Genomic DNA, 16,821 nt, shown 5'->3' with positions numbered 1-16,821 from the left:
ACACAGTATTTTAAGAGAAACTTCCTTTTAAATTTGTAGAGAGAAGAAAAAAATATCGCTAGTTTGTTTCCTCCTGCCGCTTAAGAGAGATGAAAATGTCTGACACCTGAAGGCTATTTCCTCCGTTTGGAGACCCCTGGCCTTCCTGCCTGTTACCCTCTCAACTGTATTGAGAAGCCCACACACCCCTAGTTATGGCCCATGCTCACCCAAATTAGGGAAAAGCCCACATACAAAGACCCAACACAGTCAAAAGTAAATAAAATTGTTTTCCTAAAAAATGCATATCTGACAAAGAACCTGTACTCAAATTATCCAAGAACACTAGTGTAAACAAACCCATTCATAATTGGTGAAGATTGAAATAGACACCTGGCCATGGAGGGGATACTGATAGGAAAGTATCATGTAGAAACATACTCAAGATACTGGTAGAATGCATGCACAGACCCCTTTGGAAGACAGTCTGACAATTTTTTCAGTAACCACGTGGGACAAGCACTGAATTCTATACATGACAAATGGTGGAAGCCAGGTATCTTACCATTGGAATGGGAAGTTACAGATAAACAAAAAGGTTACAAGATCCATGGAGACATCATCACAAATTACCTTTAACTGAATATGTTCAAAGTGAAGCTAGAATACATGTATATATTTCCAGGTATTGTCAGCTGAGCATATTTACTTTCTACATGTATGTTTTACATATCATTATCTAATGAAAGGGAACAGGAAACTTCCCTGGTGGTCCAGTGGTAAAGGATCTGCCTACCAATGCAGGGAACACAGATTTAATCCCTGGTCCTAGAAGATTCCACATGCCCAGGGGCAACTAAGCCCCCCCGTACAACTATTGAAGTACTTGCATGCTCCAGAGCCCAAGTTTTGCAACCAGACAAAGTGCTGCAATGAGAAGCCATGGCAAGGCAACGAGAGGGTAGCCTCTGCTCACTACAACTAGACATCTAGCAACAAAGACCCAGCATAGTCAAACCTAATTTAATGTGAAAAAATAAAAGACAGGCAGCGGCTTCGGCTTCCACGATCTGTGTTCGGGCTAAACGGTCACAGCAGACGCCGCTGCCGGTCCCCGTGTGCCTGGTTCTGTCCATATTCGTTCCCAGGAGACCACCCCGGTTACGGCCGACATGTTGTGAGGTGGTGGCGCGGGTGTCTGAAGGATGGTTTGGCCGAGGTGGTGGCATCGGGTGCTGGTGGTGGTGGCGGCCGCAGCGGGGGCTCCGGTTCTGTAGAGCCTTGCCTGCTAAGTGTCCACCCTGTTCCACGGCCAGACCAGTGCCCCTGGACCTTGCCTCTGCTCTGCGCCGTTGGGGAATGGTTAGACGACAGCGCACGCCCCTCTGAGGAGACACGAAGGGGGTTCTCCAGTGCTCAGATTCTGGACCACTTTGCCTTCCCGTCTCCGACGTGGGCAGTGCTGTCCCCAGAATCCTCAGCATCCCCCCCACTCCAACTTTGCTCCCAACCTCGCCTTAAATCCTTAACACACACAGGTGTTCCCCTCTATCTCCAGCCACCCCTGGCCCCTTAATTTTCTGCATGCTCATCTCAGAGGGACTCCTGGATCACTCTCCGGGGGCGGCCTTTTGAAAAATCATCGTGGACCAGAGTTGAGGAGTTTTTAAAAGTCGGGGCACGAGAGATTAGGTGCGATGGTGTCCTCATCTGGCAACGATGATGATCTCACTATACCCAGAACTGCTATCAATAAGATGATCAAAGAGACTCCCCCCAATGTCTGGGTGGCCAACGAGGCCCGGGAGCTGGTGGTGAACTGCTGCACTGAATTCATTCACCTTATATCTTCTGAAGCCAATGAGATTTGCAACAAATCGGAAAAGAAAACCATCTCGCCAGAGCACGTCATACAAGCACTGGAAAGTTTAGGCTTTGGCTCTTATATCAGTGAAGTAAAAGAAGTCTTACAAGATTGCAAGACAGGAGCATTAAAAAGAAGAAAGGCCAGCTCTCATTTGGAAAATCTTGGCATTCCTGAAGAATTATTATTGAGACAGCAACAGGAATTATTTGCAAAAGCTAGACAGCAACAAGCGGAAATGGCCAAACAGGAGTAGATTCAAAGGCAGCAAGCTGCCCAACAAGCACAGCTTGCTGCCGCATCAGCAAGTGCATCCAACCAGGCAGGATCTTCTCAGGATGAAGAAGAAGATGATGATATCTGAAATTCACCAGCTGAGTTTCTGTTTCCTCTAAAATGTTTTTCCCTGCACAAGAAAACAGTGAAAAAATGCTTCCCTGTAATTTTGCACCTTGGTGGACTTGCCATTGGTATTCTAGGGATATCTGCTGTTAAGTTTCATCTCTTGTGTGCTATTCATGTAAAATCTGTCTCTTTGAACTGTTGAAAATTTGAGGTTCAGTATAATATCAACTTTGAATTTTTAATGGTGTTATGAAATTTTAGATAGCAGTGAGTCTGTTTGATCAATAAAGTGTTACAGAAAACTTCAAGTTTATAAAAATACAGTGAAATTTATCCAGAAGCTCTAAATCTTCATTTGCATTTCCTCTGCCCTTTTAACTAAATTAAAAATTGGGAATTTTAAATTACTGGGGGGAGGTGTTGTGTGATATAGTAGACATTAGATAAGGTTGGTGAAAAAACAAAGCTCGGTTTTGCAGTATCTGGATTTTGTCTTTTAAAATGAGTATATCTATACAGGCAATAAACATACATGCTCAGATAAATATATTGACTTTAAAAAGATCTCAAAACAAGGCATTCATAAACTAGGAAGGAGTATGTTCAATAGTAGTTGTAAAATTTGGTAGGTTATATTTTCAATTTTGTTTTTATTTTATGTAGAGCTAAAAACTTAAGTTTCATTATAGCATAATTCATCTTCAGCTACACTATGACATTTCAAAGACTGCCCAGTTTTGAGGACTGTCATGATTCTTAGTATTTCACTCCAGTAATCATTAATAGTATGACTTGCTTAGCCCATCTTGGGAAACAATTGCTTAGGTTGCATTGGTTGGTTCACGAATAGTAAGACCTTTCCTAGGGGAAAGAAATGACAGTTAATGAGCATGCTTGTTATAAGAGGGGATTCTTTTTGTAATTTAACTTGTAGTTATAGTTTCCTTGTTGTTTGTCTTTAGCATTATTTTACAGTTTCTTGATTAGATGGCCTAGAGTGTCCAATACTTCCTTTGAAATGGCATCATTATCTCCATCATAATTTAGTGATAGCTTTAAAAAAGGATTGGTTTTGTTTTGGTTAAGAAAATGTGTCATAATTGATTAGCCCTATATGAAACATAAATAATTTTCAGCTGCTTGTTAAAAGGGAAAAGCTTTAATTTCGTTCTAATAAGTAAAGTATGATAGTGATTTTTATAGGAATCCAGTGTTTTGAAGAACTGGCCTATTGTGTTTATATTTTGGAAAAAAAATTGAAAAGCCACTTAAAATAGTATGAAGTAATCTAAATTACTATGTCAGTTCCCAAATCTTTTAAATTTGTGTATTCACTAGGTCTAAAGATAGATTGTGGCTGCTAGAATTCCAGTTTTACTTGAAAAGCTAAATAAGTCAAGTGTACAAGTATTAGATTTCTTAATGATCATATTTTGCAGTTTTATAAAAAGTGAAATATTGTTACACATTTACTAAATACACTTCTGCCATGCCACAAATAGGTTAATCCTACTGAGTGTTTTGAGTTAAAGTTGATACTGTATCCATGAGTGCTCTTGAACAAGATAGAAGGGAATTTTTGTTGTTGTTGTTTCCTTAGCATTAAAAAAACTCCATTTATTTTTATACGAGATACATTTGAGAAAAGGCACACACAGAAACCACTTTTTCCAATAAGGTCTTCAATAACTGAGTGTTAAGTACGCCTGCTGAAGTCCTTCTTTGCATTATCTAAAAACAAGTAATTTGAAAACTTGCAAACCATAAAAAGCAAGCTGTTGGAAGATGAAAAACAAAAAAAGAATTATTACACCTTATTCAAACAAGGTTAATAATTTTGCATATTTACTTTAGAATTTGTTCATAGCACAGAAGCTAAAAAAATTATAAAACCACTGTCATGCTAGTGAGTACCCTTATTTGTCGCAACACCTAGTTTTAAATATCTATTTACAATGAAGCTGTTACTTTCCTTCTTTTCCTAAACAGATCCAAACTATTATTGTCCCTGCTATTTCATAAGCACAAATCAAATCTAGTTTCTCATCTCCTCTCAGAGTTCTACATTAAATCCCAAGCTTCAATGAAAAAAAAACATGATTTCCCATACAATTGCAGAAACCTCCTTAAAGTAGTGAGGAATTAGAAAATACAGAAAAATGAAGACAGTTTCATCTTACACATCTAAATGGGGATGCCAGTAATGACAACAACTCCAACAAAAGTCAAGAAGGCGTAATCTGAATATTCACCATTTTAATAAAAGAATATGCCGAAATCTTAAAGGTGGCGCTCTGTCCTCAAGTCACCCGATTGTGACTCACTTTTGCAGACTGTATGGTAGGAAATAACTGTTACTTTTCAAAGATCTTTGCAGTTACACCCAAGCCAAAATCAGGACAGAGATCCACCCTTAATTACAGCAATTAACTGTCTCATGCAAAACAAGGTAGAAACTAAAACGTCCCCCTGAAATCATGGCTAAATAAGCCCACTTCATATACAAGTTCTCAAAGGCTCCCTTTAAGGAACATGTTTCTATTTACTTCAAATCTAAACTCACCAGGACAAAAAAAGGAAAAGAAGGGGGGGTGGCAGGGAAACCAAATGAAACGCTCAAGTATAAAAAGCAGATTCTCCTCCAATCCCTTTAATTCCCCTCAATCCGCCTCTGCCACACACAAGGGCAGGGAGTCTGGGGAAGGCTGGCAGCAGGGCGAGCGGTGAAGGCCCTTCATTCACTCACGTACGTTACTATCCAAAGGGTTACACACCCTCTGCCCGACGAGAGCCTCACACAAAGCAGAGCCTCACAAGTACTTCTTCTTATAAAATACACCCACGCTGAACAAGAGCTTTATTTTAAAATAAGACTGTCCTCAGGTAGGGGAGGTTAAACACAACAAAGCCTTCCATGTTGAAAGGCAGACAGTCCAAATAGATGCATATACCTACACTCCGAGGAAGACAAATCCATAGAACTAATTTATCATAGACAGCAATCGATACCAACTGGGGCCATTAGATTATTATGAAACCCAGAAAAGTACCGTGCACAGAGGCCCGAGGTGGCTGTCTGCTGCGCTCCCACCCGAGGAAGGGCAAAATTACGCCTGCAGAGGAGGATCAAGGCTTTCGCTGGTTGAAAGACCACCCTGGCACCTCTGGCCCGCCCCGGCACCGCTGCACCGTACAGGATTCGGGCACTCCCGGCGTTGCCAGTCCCGAGACGCACTCCTGGCGTCTGCCAGGTGCCAGAAAACTGGTGAATGAAATGCGCACAGACACCAACCTGGCCAGGGACCGCGGCGCAGAACCAGGGCTCGCTAACTCGCCTAGCCAGAGGATTCGCCCACAGGATGGAATCAAGGGAGCACACCATCCCCCTACCCCCGCGAATGCGGTTCCTACTGACCCTTCCAAAAAAAGAGTGGAGGACCAAGATTTTTTTTTTCTTTTAAACTAAGTCTAAGAACGCGAATCGGACGGAAGCAACCATGAATATCCTGGGGGGCCAGACTGGAGACGCCGGGAGAAAGGCGGGGCGGTTCTTCAACTCCCGGGGAATCATCGTCCGGTGTGACACACATCAATTAGCTAGCCCGAGTCGGGGGTCCGCTCTCCGCCCGCGGAGCGCCAGTGGGGCCGAAGCCAGGGATTAGAGGGGTGACCCTCCCGGGGCGCCGGGAAAGACTGCCGGGCACCAATGCCCTCAAGGTCACCAGGCGCCGGGGCGGGGGCGGCCGGCCGCAGGATGGGCTACGGCGCGGCCGAGGCGGCTAAGAGAAGCCATAAAAAGCTGCGGCTGTCGACGCGAAGTCCCACTGAACCCCGTCCCTCGAGCCCTAGGTGGGGACTCCGGGTCGGACACGGCGCTGGGGCGCACGCCGAGGAACCCGCTCACCTTCACGATCTGCCGGGGCGGGCGCAGCCAGAGACCACCTGCCAGGGGCCCCGCGGACCGCCCCCGCCAACTTCGCCCGAATCGGCGCTGTCCGCGGAGCACCCCGCCTTCAGGATCCCCGCCGCGCCGCCCGGCCCTCCGCGTTCCGCCCGGCCTCCCCCGCAGGTGACCTGCCCAGCCGCCCCAGCCGCTGGCGGGCGGCGGCCGCGACTCACCTCGCCCGGCAGCAGGAACCATTTTCCGAAGGGGAAAGAAAGGGGAGGCTGCAGGAGGGTCGGGGGAGAGCGCGGTGGAAGCTGCGGGAAGCGCGGAGATGGAGGGCTCGCTCCTCGGCTCGTCCGCAGGCGGCTCGGAGCACTCGGGGCGCCACGCGGAGGATCGGCTGTACCTCGAGGAGGAGGTGACCACGCATCCGAGAGGTTCGGCGTCCACCAGCCTGGGCTCCCTACTCACGCTGCACTGCGAGGAGGCGGCAGCGGCGGAGGAGGAGGCGGCGCCCGGGCCGGCCCCGCCCAGAGCCCGGCAGCCGCCGAGTGGCCGCCCGCGTCCCCGCAGGACCCGCCTCCCGGGCTCCGCAGAGCCGCACACAGGGCGCGCCGCGCTCAGCACGGGCAGTTCCGCCCGCCTCGAGCCGCCGTCCGCAAAGGCAGCGGCGGGCGGGGGTGCAGCCCCCTCGCTGAACAGCGCGGCGCGACCCGCTCGGGGCGGGAGCCGCAGCCCCCCGAGAGCCGACCACCGAGCACGAGGGGGGCTGCGCAAACCTTCATGCAGGGGCCCCGCTGCACCGGGTGGCGCGCAGGATTGCCGGGGGAGGCAAGGGGAGGAGGACGCTCACCCGTTCCGGTCTGGCGCTCCCCGCTCGCCACACCCTCTTGCCTCCCGCTCCACGCTGGCGGCGCAGCTGCTGCCGCTGCCACTGCCGCCTCCGCCGCCGCCGCAGCTCGAGCCGCCGCCGCTGCCGCCATGGCTAGGCGCGGTCACGTGACGCGGCCCGCGGAGAGCCTGGGGGCGGGCAGTCGCGCGCGCGCGCGGGAGGAAGCGCGACTCGGACGGAGACTGGGAGTCGAGCGTCGCGGAGAGGGCGTTTAAGGGGAGGACCCGGCGAGCGCGTTCCCGGCTGCCGAGCACGCGCCCGGCGATTAGAACTTGCCGCGCGGTGGGGCAAGGGTGGCCGGAGTGAGGGGCGGGGACTCGCGCCGCCTCGCGCCTCCGGGATTTTTTTTTTAAAGTTGAAGTACCAAAGGCAGTCTAGTCTAAGAAATAATAAGTGTTGGCTTTTCTAATTTGTACTGTAACATCCTTATACTTTCTATTTGAAGTATATCTTTTTCTTAGGGAAAAACGTAGATATTTTCCATCCTTTTTTTTGATGCAGAGTTCAGGTTAATATTTTACTGCATCTGATAATGTATTATATGTTCAAATCCTAGTGACTTTCATGTTGACATTCTTGTGATTTTCATATGCTGTTTTCTTCAAGCAATAAAATCTGATGTCTTTTATAAGAGAAAATAAAAGACAGAAGTTCTTTGAATAAATGACTGAGACTAGGGGTGAGAGTAAATATATGAGCCAGGATAATCTTAAAGCATGACAAAGTAAAGAAAGGAAAGACAACTATCAAGCTGTCCAAACTGATAAAAATGAATGATTACACAGTTTTATCTGTATACACTAGAAATTAATCATCTGAAAAGGAATTTTTTTTTAAATTCCGCTTCAATAATATCAACATCAATAAAATCTTTTGCCATGGATGTAACAAGGATGACAAGACTGTCACATTGGAAATTATACACGATTGTTGAAAAAATATCCTGAATACATGCAGAGATATTCAATAGCGATGGAAAGACTTAAGATGGCAATACCATGGATTGTATCTTCAATCTGAAATGAAGATTCAATATGAATTACAAAAGACTGAAAGGTCATTGCTGAACCACGAAAGACGGCAGGATTCTTGTCCTCCAGAGGAGAAGAATTCAGTCCAGGGCCAGTTGAAGAAGCTGGATTGCTCAGAGCTTTTGTGTCATAAAGTTTTATTAAAGTGTAAAAGAGATAGAGAAAGCTGCTGACATAGACATCAGACGGGGACAGTCAGAGTAACCCCTGCTAGTCTTTAGCCAGATGTTATACAACCATTCAATTCAGTTCAGTTCAGTCACTCAGTCGTGACCGACTCTTTGCAACCCCATGAATCACAGCACGCCAGGCCTCCCTGTCCATCACCAACTCCCGGAGTTCACTCAAACTCATGTCCATCGAGTCAATGATGCCATCCAGCCATCTCATTCTCTGTCGTCCCCTTCTCCTCCCGCCCCCAATCCTTCCCAGCATCAGGCTTTTCCAGTGAGTCAACTCGTTGCATGAGGTGGCCAAAGTATTGGAGTTTCAGCTTTAGCATCAGTCCTTCCAATGAACACCCAGGACTGATCTCCTTTAGAATGGACTGGTTGGATCTCCTTGCAGTCCAAGGGACTCTCAAGAGTCTTCTCCAGCACCACAGTTCAATAGCATCAATTCTTCAGCGATCAGCTTGCTTCACAGTCCAACTCTCACATCCATACATGACCACGGGAAAAACCATAGCCTTGACTAGACGGACGTTTGTTGGCAAAGTAATGTCTCTGCTTTTTAATATACTATCTAGGTTGGGAATAACTTTCCTTCCAAGGAGTAAGCATCTTTTAATTTCATGGCTGCAATCAGCATCCGCAGTGATTTTGGAGCTCCCCAAAACAAAGTCTGACACTGTTTCCACTGTTTCCCCATCTATTTCCCATGAAGTGATGGGACCAGATGCCATGATCTTCGTTTTCTGAAGGTAGAGCTTCAAGCCAACCTTTTCACTCTCCTCTTTCACTTTCCTCAAGAGGCTTTTGAGTTCCTCTTCACTTTCTGCCATAAGGGTGGTATCACTTGCATATCTGAGTTTATTGATATTTCTCCTGGCAATCTTGATTCCAGCTTGTGCTTCTTCCAGCCCAGCGTTCTTCATGATGTACTCTGCATAGAAGTTAAATAAGCAGGGTGACAATACACAATTTGACGTACTCCTTTTCCTATTTGGAACCAGTCTGTGGTTCCATGTCCAGTTCTAACTGTTGCTTCCTGACCTGCATACAGGTTTCTCAAGAGGCAGGTCAGGTGGTCTGGTATTCCCATCTCTTTCAGAATTTTCCACAGTTTATTGTGATCCACACAGTCAAAGGCTTTGGTATAGTCAATGAAGCAGAAATAGATGTTTTTCTGAAACTCTCTTGCTTTCTCCAAGATCCAGCAGATATTGGCAATTTGATCTCTGGTGCCTCTGCCTTTTCTAAAACCTGCTTGAACATCTGGGAGTTCACGGTTCACATATTACTGAAGCCTGTCTTGGAGAATTTTGAGCATGACTTTACTAGCGTGTGAGATGAATGCAATTGTGCGGTAGTTTGAGCATTCTTTGGCATTGCCTTTCTTTGGGATTGGGATGAAGACTGACCTTTTCCAGTCCTGTGGCCACTGCTGAGTTTTCCAAATTTGCTGGCATATTGAGTGCAGCACTTTCACAGGATCTTTCAGGATTTGAAATAGCTCAACTGGAATTCCATCACCTCCACTAGCTTTGTTCATAGCGATGCTTTCTAAGGCCCACTTGACTTCACATTCCAAGATGTCTGACTCTAGGTCAGTGATCACGCCATCGTGATTATCTTGGTCGTGAGGATCTTTTTTGTACAGTTCTTCCGTGTATTCTTGCCACCTCTTCTTAATATCTTCTGCTTCTGTTAGGTCCACACCATTTCTGTCCTATATTGACAGCCATTAGCAGTCTCCTAATGAAAGAAAGGCAATATCTCAGAGAATGGCACCAGGCCCCTCACCCACAACATGCTTTGAGGAAAATTGACAGCAGGTGAGTCATCCTGGGCCATAAAATGATTGACATGAATCTTGAAGAAAGGCAGATTTTCAAGCAAATAAATTGTTTCATTAAGATAGATTAGGAGAACAAGTTGTGAGTAAAACATACTGGTTTGTCAAGTCAGTTCTGAGCCTTAAGGGGGAACCGACCTGAAGACAGAGTCCAGCGGAAATACATTGTATATTAACACAGCCTGAGACAAATACTTCCTTAAGAAAAAAAATGCATTGCTTAGCTCAAAGTTTGAGAAAAGTTAAGTTCAGGAGTCATCATGTCAACACAGAATTTTCAGAGACACCTCTTTTTAAATTTGTATCGAGAAGGGGAAAAAAATGTAACAATAGTTGGTTTCCTCCAGCTGCTTAAGAGAGAGAGAAAAAAAACGTCTGACACTTGCAGCCTATTCCCTCTGTCTGGAGACCCCTGGTCTTCCTGCCTGTTACCCTCTAGAGGCCTTTAGGAAGCAATACACAAGCTGACCCTAACATACACGTGGAATGACAAGGGACTCCAAAGAGCCAAAACAATCCCGTGAGTCTGCACTTCAAAGGTCCTCTGGTATGCTGTACGAAGTAGCTTCAGTCACGTCTGACTGTCAGAGTCCACCAGGCTCATCTGTCCATGGGAATTTTCCAGGCACGAATACTGGAGTGGGTTGCTGTGCCTTCCTTCAGGGGATGTTCCCAACCCAGGGATAGGGTTCCTGCATTGGCAGGTAGGTTCTTTACCACTAGCACCACCTGGGGCAAAAGTGCCCAAATGGAGATCAGGGAAACCCACTTAGGAGAAGGGACTCAGAGGAAAGGATGTGAGGGAAGGGAGACTTTTAGCCACACTCAGAGAAGCCAGACAGGTAGTTCTGCAGGTGAAAGAGGAGGAGGAAGCAGTCTGGAGCTGTGTAGAAGATGAAAGATGAAACTAAAGCAGGGGCCCCCAACCTCTAGGTCGAATGCTTGATGATCTGAGGTGGAGCTGATGAAATAAGAAAAGAAATAAGTGTTTGGTCACTCAGCCATGTCCAACCCTTTGGGGCCCACCAGGCTTCTCAGTCCACTGAATTCTTCAGGCAAGATTACTGGAGTGGGCTGTCATTTCCTTCTCCAGGAGATCTTCCAAACCCAGGGGCTGAAGCCAGGGCTCCCACATTGCCGTCAGACTGAGCCACCAGGGAACAGAAAAAGAAATAGAGTGCACAATAAATGGACTGCACTTGTAACATCCCAAAACATTCTCCAACCCCTGTCAGTCAAAAAAATGTCTTCTAAAAAAACTCGTGAGGTCAAGAAAGAAACTTCAAGTGTACTCAGCTGTCCCAGGTGGCTGGCTTAGGGAGGTGCTGAAGTAGGGGTATCCCGAGAGGTAGAACCTCCTTTGCCTGGGGTCAATAGACCTCTGCTAGCCTTGGTGATGATCAGAGAGATTTGTTTGGTTTTTTAAATATCCTTGTGGGATAAACTTAAAACTTAGCAATTCTTTTACAGACTTCCTAGTAAAAACTTTTCCTTTTTTACTGATCTGTGAAGTACCAACTGTGACAATCACTCTTCTAATATACCTCATAGTTTTGCTGACACTATGGATATAATTATGTGAAATTGAACTTATTTATCAAAATGATGAAGCATCTGCCCTGTGCCCAGCACTTTCCAAGGGTTGGGGAGTACAGTGAAAATACTCCATAAGATGAAGAGCTGGTAGACACATTCTTAGAAAGAGCCTTTTACATTTCCACCAATACTTGATTCTCAAGGTCAACACTTGCCGATTAATGAACAAGCTGGTTAGGAAGCTCATTAAAAAACCCAGGAGCCAGGGTCCTTGGAAGGATATTCCATACTGCCTTGGATGATGCCTTTCCAGTCAAACTAGGCCCCAGACCTACTTGGAGAGGAGGAGGGGCCCAGTTGTCTCCAAACTGCCAAGGTATAGAGCAGTGAGAACTCTGTCAGAGGTAAGGGAAGAGCAATTGGATAGGTGTTTAAGTTGTTGCTTGGCAGCACTGCTTCAGCGCCCCTCAGGGACAAAAAGGCACCCTGGGCGCCTAGGGCGTGTATGAACATTCACACCCAGAGTGTGTCTCCAAAGGAGCCAAAAATGTTCCTGACAGACTTAGGCTCACTGCAGCTCTCAAGAAGGGCAAAGACATGTGCATGAATTTAGGCCTTCCCCTATGAGTGTGGGTCCGCTCCCTCAGCCCTAGTAACAGGGGAAAGAGCCATTGAGGAAAGAGCTCAATAAATGCTTTTCCCACAGGCTGAGAAGTGGAGGTCGCAGAAGGCGGGGAAAGTAAGCCTCCTTCGGGGAAGAAGAGGCATCCAACAAGCTTGTGTTTGCAAACGTGTATTTGGAAGAAAAGGGTTGGCTTCTACAATGGGAGACCTCGAGATCTGCTCAATGGACCGATATTTCAGAGGCATGGCCGAGCATCTCCCTTGCCCTTTGCGAGCTTACAAAGGCATTCCTAGCTTAAAGCGGCTCTGCCCATGAAGGAGCAGACTGCGGGAGAGTGTCAGACAAGACTGGGCACCTTACTGTGGTTACCTCTGCTATTGCCTTTAACTTTGACCTAGGCACCAGGCCTACTTGGAGAGGGTGATGGGCCCGGTTGTTTCCAGACTGCCAAGGGCTAGAACATTTAGAGCTCTGTCAGAGGTAAGGGAAGAGCAATTGGATGGATACTCAAGCTGTTGTTTGGCCACACTGCTTAAGCGCCCCTCGGGGACACGCAGACACCCTGGGCCCCTAGGTCTTGTATGCACATTCACACACAGAGTATCCAAGAATGTTCCTGACAGACAGACACATTAGAGCTCTCATGAAGAGCAAAGAGGTGTGGTTGAATTTCGAGCTTCCACTGTGAGTGTGCGTCTCCTATATCGGCCCCAGGCTCAGGGGAAAGAGCCGCTCAGAAGAAACTTCCAAGGAGTGGCTTTCCCGCAGGCTGGGAAACGGAGTTCACAGGATGCGGGGAATGTGAAACTCCTTCAGCAAGAAGAGGCTGCCTACAGGCTTGTGTTTACAAAGCTGTATTTGGAAGAAACGTGTTAGCTTCTACAAAGGAACACCTAGAGAACTTCTCAATTGACCAATATTTCAGAGTCAGGGCTGAGCATCTCCCCTGCCCTTCGTGAGCTCGCAAAAGCATTCCTAGCTTATAGCGGTTCTGCCCATGAAGGAGCAGGATGTGGGAGAGTGTCAGGCAAGACGGGGTCCTTAATGTAGTTACCTCTGCTAGTGCCTTTAATTTTGACATAAGCCCCAGGCCTGCTTGGAAAGTGTGAGGGGCCCGGTTGTCTTCAAATTGCCAGGGGCTGGAGCACTGACAGCTCTGTCAGATGTAAGGGAAGAGCAATTGAATCAATGTTCAAGTTGTTGCTTGGCTGCACTGCTTCAGGGTCCCTCAGGGACAAACAGGCACCATGGGCCCATAGGTAGGTTATGCAGGATCACACACAGAGTGTTTCTGCGTAGGAGCCAAGAATGTTCCTGACAGACATAGGCTGACTGCAGCTCTCAAGAAGAGCAAAGACATGTGGAAGAATTTCGGCCTTCCCTTGTGGGTGTTGGTCTTCACCCTCGGTGCCAGGCACAGGTTAAACAGCCGTTTGAAAGAGAGATTTTCCCGCAGGCTGAGAAGCCGAGGTCGCAGAATGCTGGAAAAGTGAGACTCCTTTGGCAAAGGAGAGGCAGCCTCCTGGCTTGTGTTTGCAAAGCTTTTACAACGGGGGACCACGAGGTCTTCTCAATGAACAGATATTTCAGAGTTAGGACCGATCATCTCCCCTGCCCTTTGTGAGCTTGTAAAGGCATTCCTAACTTATAGTGGTTCTGCCCATGAAGGACCAGACTGCGGCAGGGTGTCAGACATGACTGGGTGCCTTACTGTGGTTACCTCCACTATAGCCTTTAAATGTGTACTAGGCTCCAGGGCTACTTGCAGAAGGGGGAGGGGCCAAACTGCCAAGGGCTGTAACACTGAGAACTCTGTCACAGGGAAGGGAAGAAAAATTAGATGGATGTTCAAGCTGTTGCTTGGCCCCACTGCTTCAGCGACCCTCGGGGACAAACAGGCACACAGGGCCCCTAGGGCATGTATGAACATTCACACACAGAGTGTGTCTCCAACAGAGCCAAGAATGTTCCTGACAGACTTAGGCTCACTGCAGCTTTCAAGAAGAGCAAACACAACTGGATCAATTTCAGCCTTCCCCTCTGAGTGTGGGTCCATTCCACAGCCCCAGGAACAGGGGAAACAGCCGTTTGTGAAAGAGCTAGTTAAGTGCTTTTCCTGCAGGCTGAGAAGAGGAGTTTGCAGAATGCCAGGAAAGTGAGCCTCCTTCAGGGAAGAAGAGGCAGCCTACTAGCTTGTGTTTCCAAAACTGTATTTGGAAGAAACGGGTCAGCTTCTACAAAAGGAGACCTCGAGATCTGCTCAATGGATCGATATTTCAGAGTAAGGGCTGAATATTCCCCTGCCCTTTGTGAGCTTGCAAAGGTATCCCTAGCTTATAGCGATTCTGCTCATAAAGGAGCAGGCTGCCAGAGAGTGTCAGACAAGACTGGGCACTTTACTGTTTTTAACTCCGCTATAGCCTTTAAATTTGACATAAGCCCCAGCCTTACTTGGAGAGAGTGGGGTGCCCAGCTGTTTCCAAACTGCCAAGGGCTAGAGCACAGAGAGCTCGGTCAGAGGTAAAGGAAGAGCAATTGGATGGATGTTCAAGCTGTTGCTTCAGTGCAGTGCATCAGAGACCCTCTGGGACAAACAGGCACCAGGAACCCATAGGTGCAGAATGCAGGATAACACACAAAGTGTTTCTGCGTAGGAGCCAAGAATGTTCCTAAAAGACTTAGACTCACTGCAGCTCTCAAGAAGAACAAAGACATGTCGATGAATTTTGTCCTTTCCCTGTGAGTGTGGATCTGCGACCTCAGCGCGAGGCACAGGGGAAACAACGGGAGACCTGTTCAATGGACCAATATTACAGGGTCAGGGGTCAGCATCTCCCCTGCCCTTTCTGATCTTGCAAAGGTATTCCTAGCTTAAAGCAGTGCTGCCCATGAAGGAGCAGGCTAAGGGAGTGTGTCAGACATGACTGTGTGCCTTCGTGGGCTTCCCTGTGGTATTGCCATTCAATTCAAACTAGGTCCCAGGCCTACTTGGAGAGGAGGAGGGGCACAGTTCTCTCCAAACTGCCAAGGTCTAGAGTAGAGCACTGAGAATTCTGTCAGAGGTAAGGGAAGAGCAGTTGGGGAGATGGTAAAGTTGTTCCTTGGCCGCACTGCTTCCACACTGCACACAGAGAAAACAGGCACCCTCGGTGTCCAGTCAGGGTATGCAGGATCACACACAGAGTGTTTCTTCATAGCAGCCAAGAAGGTTTCTGACAGACTTAGGCTCCCTGCACCTTTCAAGAAGAGCAAATCCATGTGGAGGAAGTTTGCCCTTTCTCTGTGAGTGTGGTGCCCTTCACTCAGCCCCAGGCACAGGGGAAACTGCCCCTGAGGAAAGACCTCTCTAAGTGCTTTTCACTTCGGCTGAGAAGCAGAGATTGCAAGAGGCAGGATAAGTGAGCTTCCTTCGCGGGAAAAGAGGCAGCCAACCGGCCTGTGTTTGCAAAGCAGTATTTGGCAGAGACAATTTTGCTTTGACACCGGGAGACCCCGAGATCTGCTCAAAGGACAGATATTTCTGGGTCCGGGACCAACACCTCCCCGGTCCTTTCTGAGCTTGCAAAAGCATTCCTATCTTAGAGCGGTGCTGCCCATGAAGAAGCAGGCTGACGGAATGTGTCAGACATGACTGGGCACCTTCCTGGGCTTACCTGTGGTATTGCCTTTCAATTCAAACTAGGCCCCAAGGCTACTTGGAGAGGAGGAGGGGCCCGGTTGTCTCCAAACTGTCAAGGTCTACAGAAGACAACTAACTACTCTCTCAGAAAAGGGGGAAGAGAAGTTGGGTAGATAGTGAAGTTGTTGCTAGGTGGCACTGCTTCAGCACTGCACAGAGAAAAACAGTCATCCTGGGGCTACAGTCAGGTTGTGCAGGATCACAAACAGAGTGTTTCTATGTAGCATCCAATAGGGATCCTGACAGGCTTAGGCTCCCTGCATCTCTTAAGACGAGCAAAGGTATGTGGAGAAAGTTTGGCCTTTCCCTTTGAGTGTGGTTCCCTTCCCACAGCACGAGGCACAGGGGAAAGAGGTCCTGAAGAAAGACTCTCTAAGTGCTTTTAAGTCCGGCTGAGAAGCAGAGTTCTCAGGAGGCAGATAAGTGAACTGCAAACGCAGAATAAGACGCAGCCTACAGGCCTGTATTTGCAAAGCTGTATTTGGCACAGACGAATTCGCTTTGACACCAGGAGAACCCGAGATGTCATGAAAGGAACGATGTTTCCAGGTCAGGGGCCAGCATCTCCTCTACTCTTTCTGATCTTGAAAGGTATTCCTAGGTTACAGTGGTGCTGTCCATGAAGGAGCAGGCTGAGGGAGTGTGTCAGACATGACTGGGTTCTTTGTTGGCTTTACCGGTAGTATGGCGTCTCAATTCAGACTAGGTGTCAGGACATCTTGGAGAGAAGGATGGGCCCGGTTGTCTCCTAACTACCTAGGTCTAGAGTAGAGCACTGAGAACTCTGTCAGCGGTAAGGGAAGAGCTACTGGATAGTGGGTTATGATGTTACTTGGCCACAATGTTTAAGCAAAGCACAGAGAGAAACAGGCACCATGGGACTACAGTCAGGGTAAGAAGGATCACACCAAGAGTGTTTCTGCATATCAGCTGAGAAGCTACCTCACAGTTTAAGGCTCACTGCAGCT

General features: G+C 47.5%; 1 pseudogene; it reads left to right on the top strand.

Moving 5' to 3' along the window:
* The first annotated feature begins 1,676 nt into the window (after window positions 1-1,676).
* On the top strand, window positions 1,677-2,207 carry LOC148777215 (protein Dr1 pseudogene; annotated as a pseudogene).
* The last annotated feature ends 14,614 nt before the right edge of the window (window positions 2,208-16,821 follow it).

This window comes from Moschus berezovskii, chromosome 8, assembly GCF_049115385.1.
Source record: "Moschus berezovskii isolate FMDL1 chromosome 8, NW_MosBer_1.0, whole genome shotgun sequence".
Taxonomy (NCBI): domain Eukaryota; kingdom Metazoa; phylum Chordata; class Mammalia; order Artiodactyla; family Moschidae; genus Moschus; species Moschus berezovskii.
This window is presented reverse-complemented; position numbering and strand designations above follow the sequence as displayed.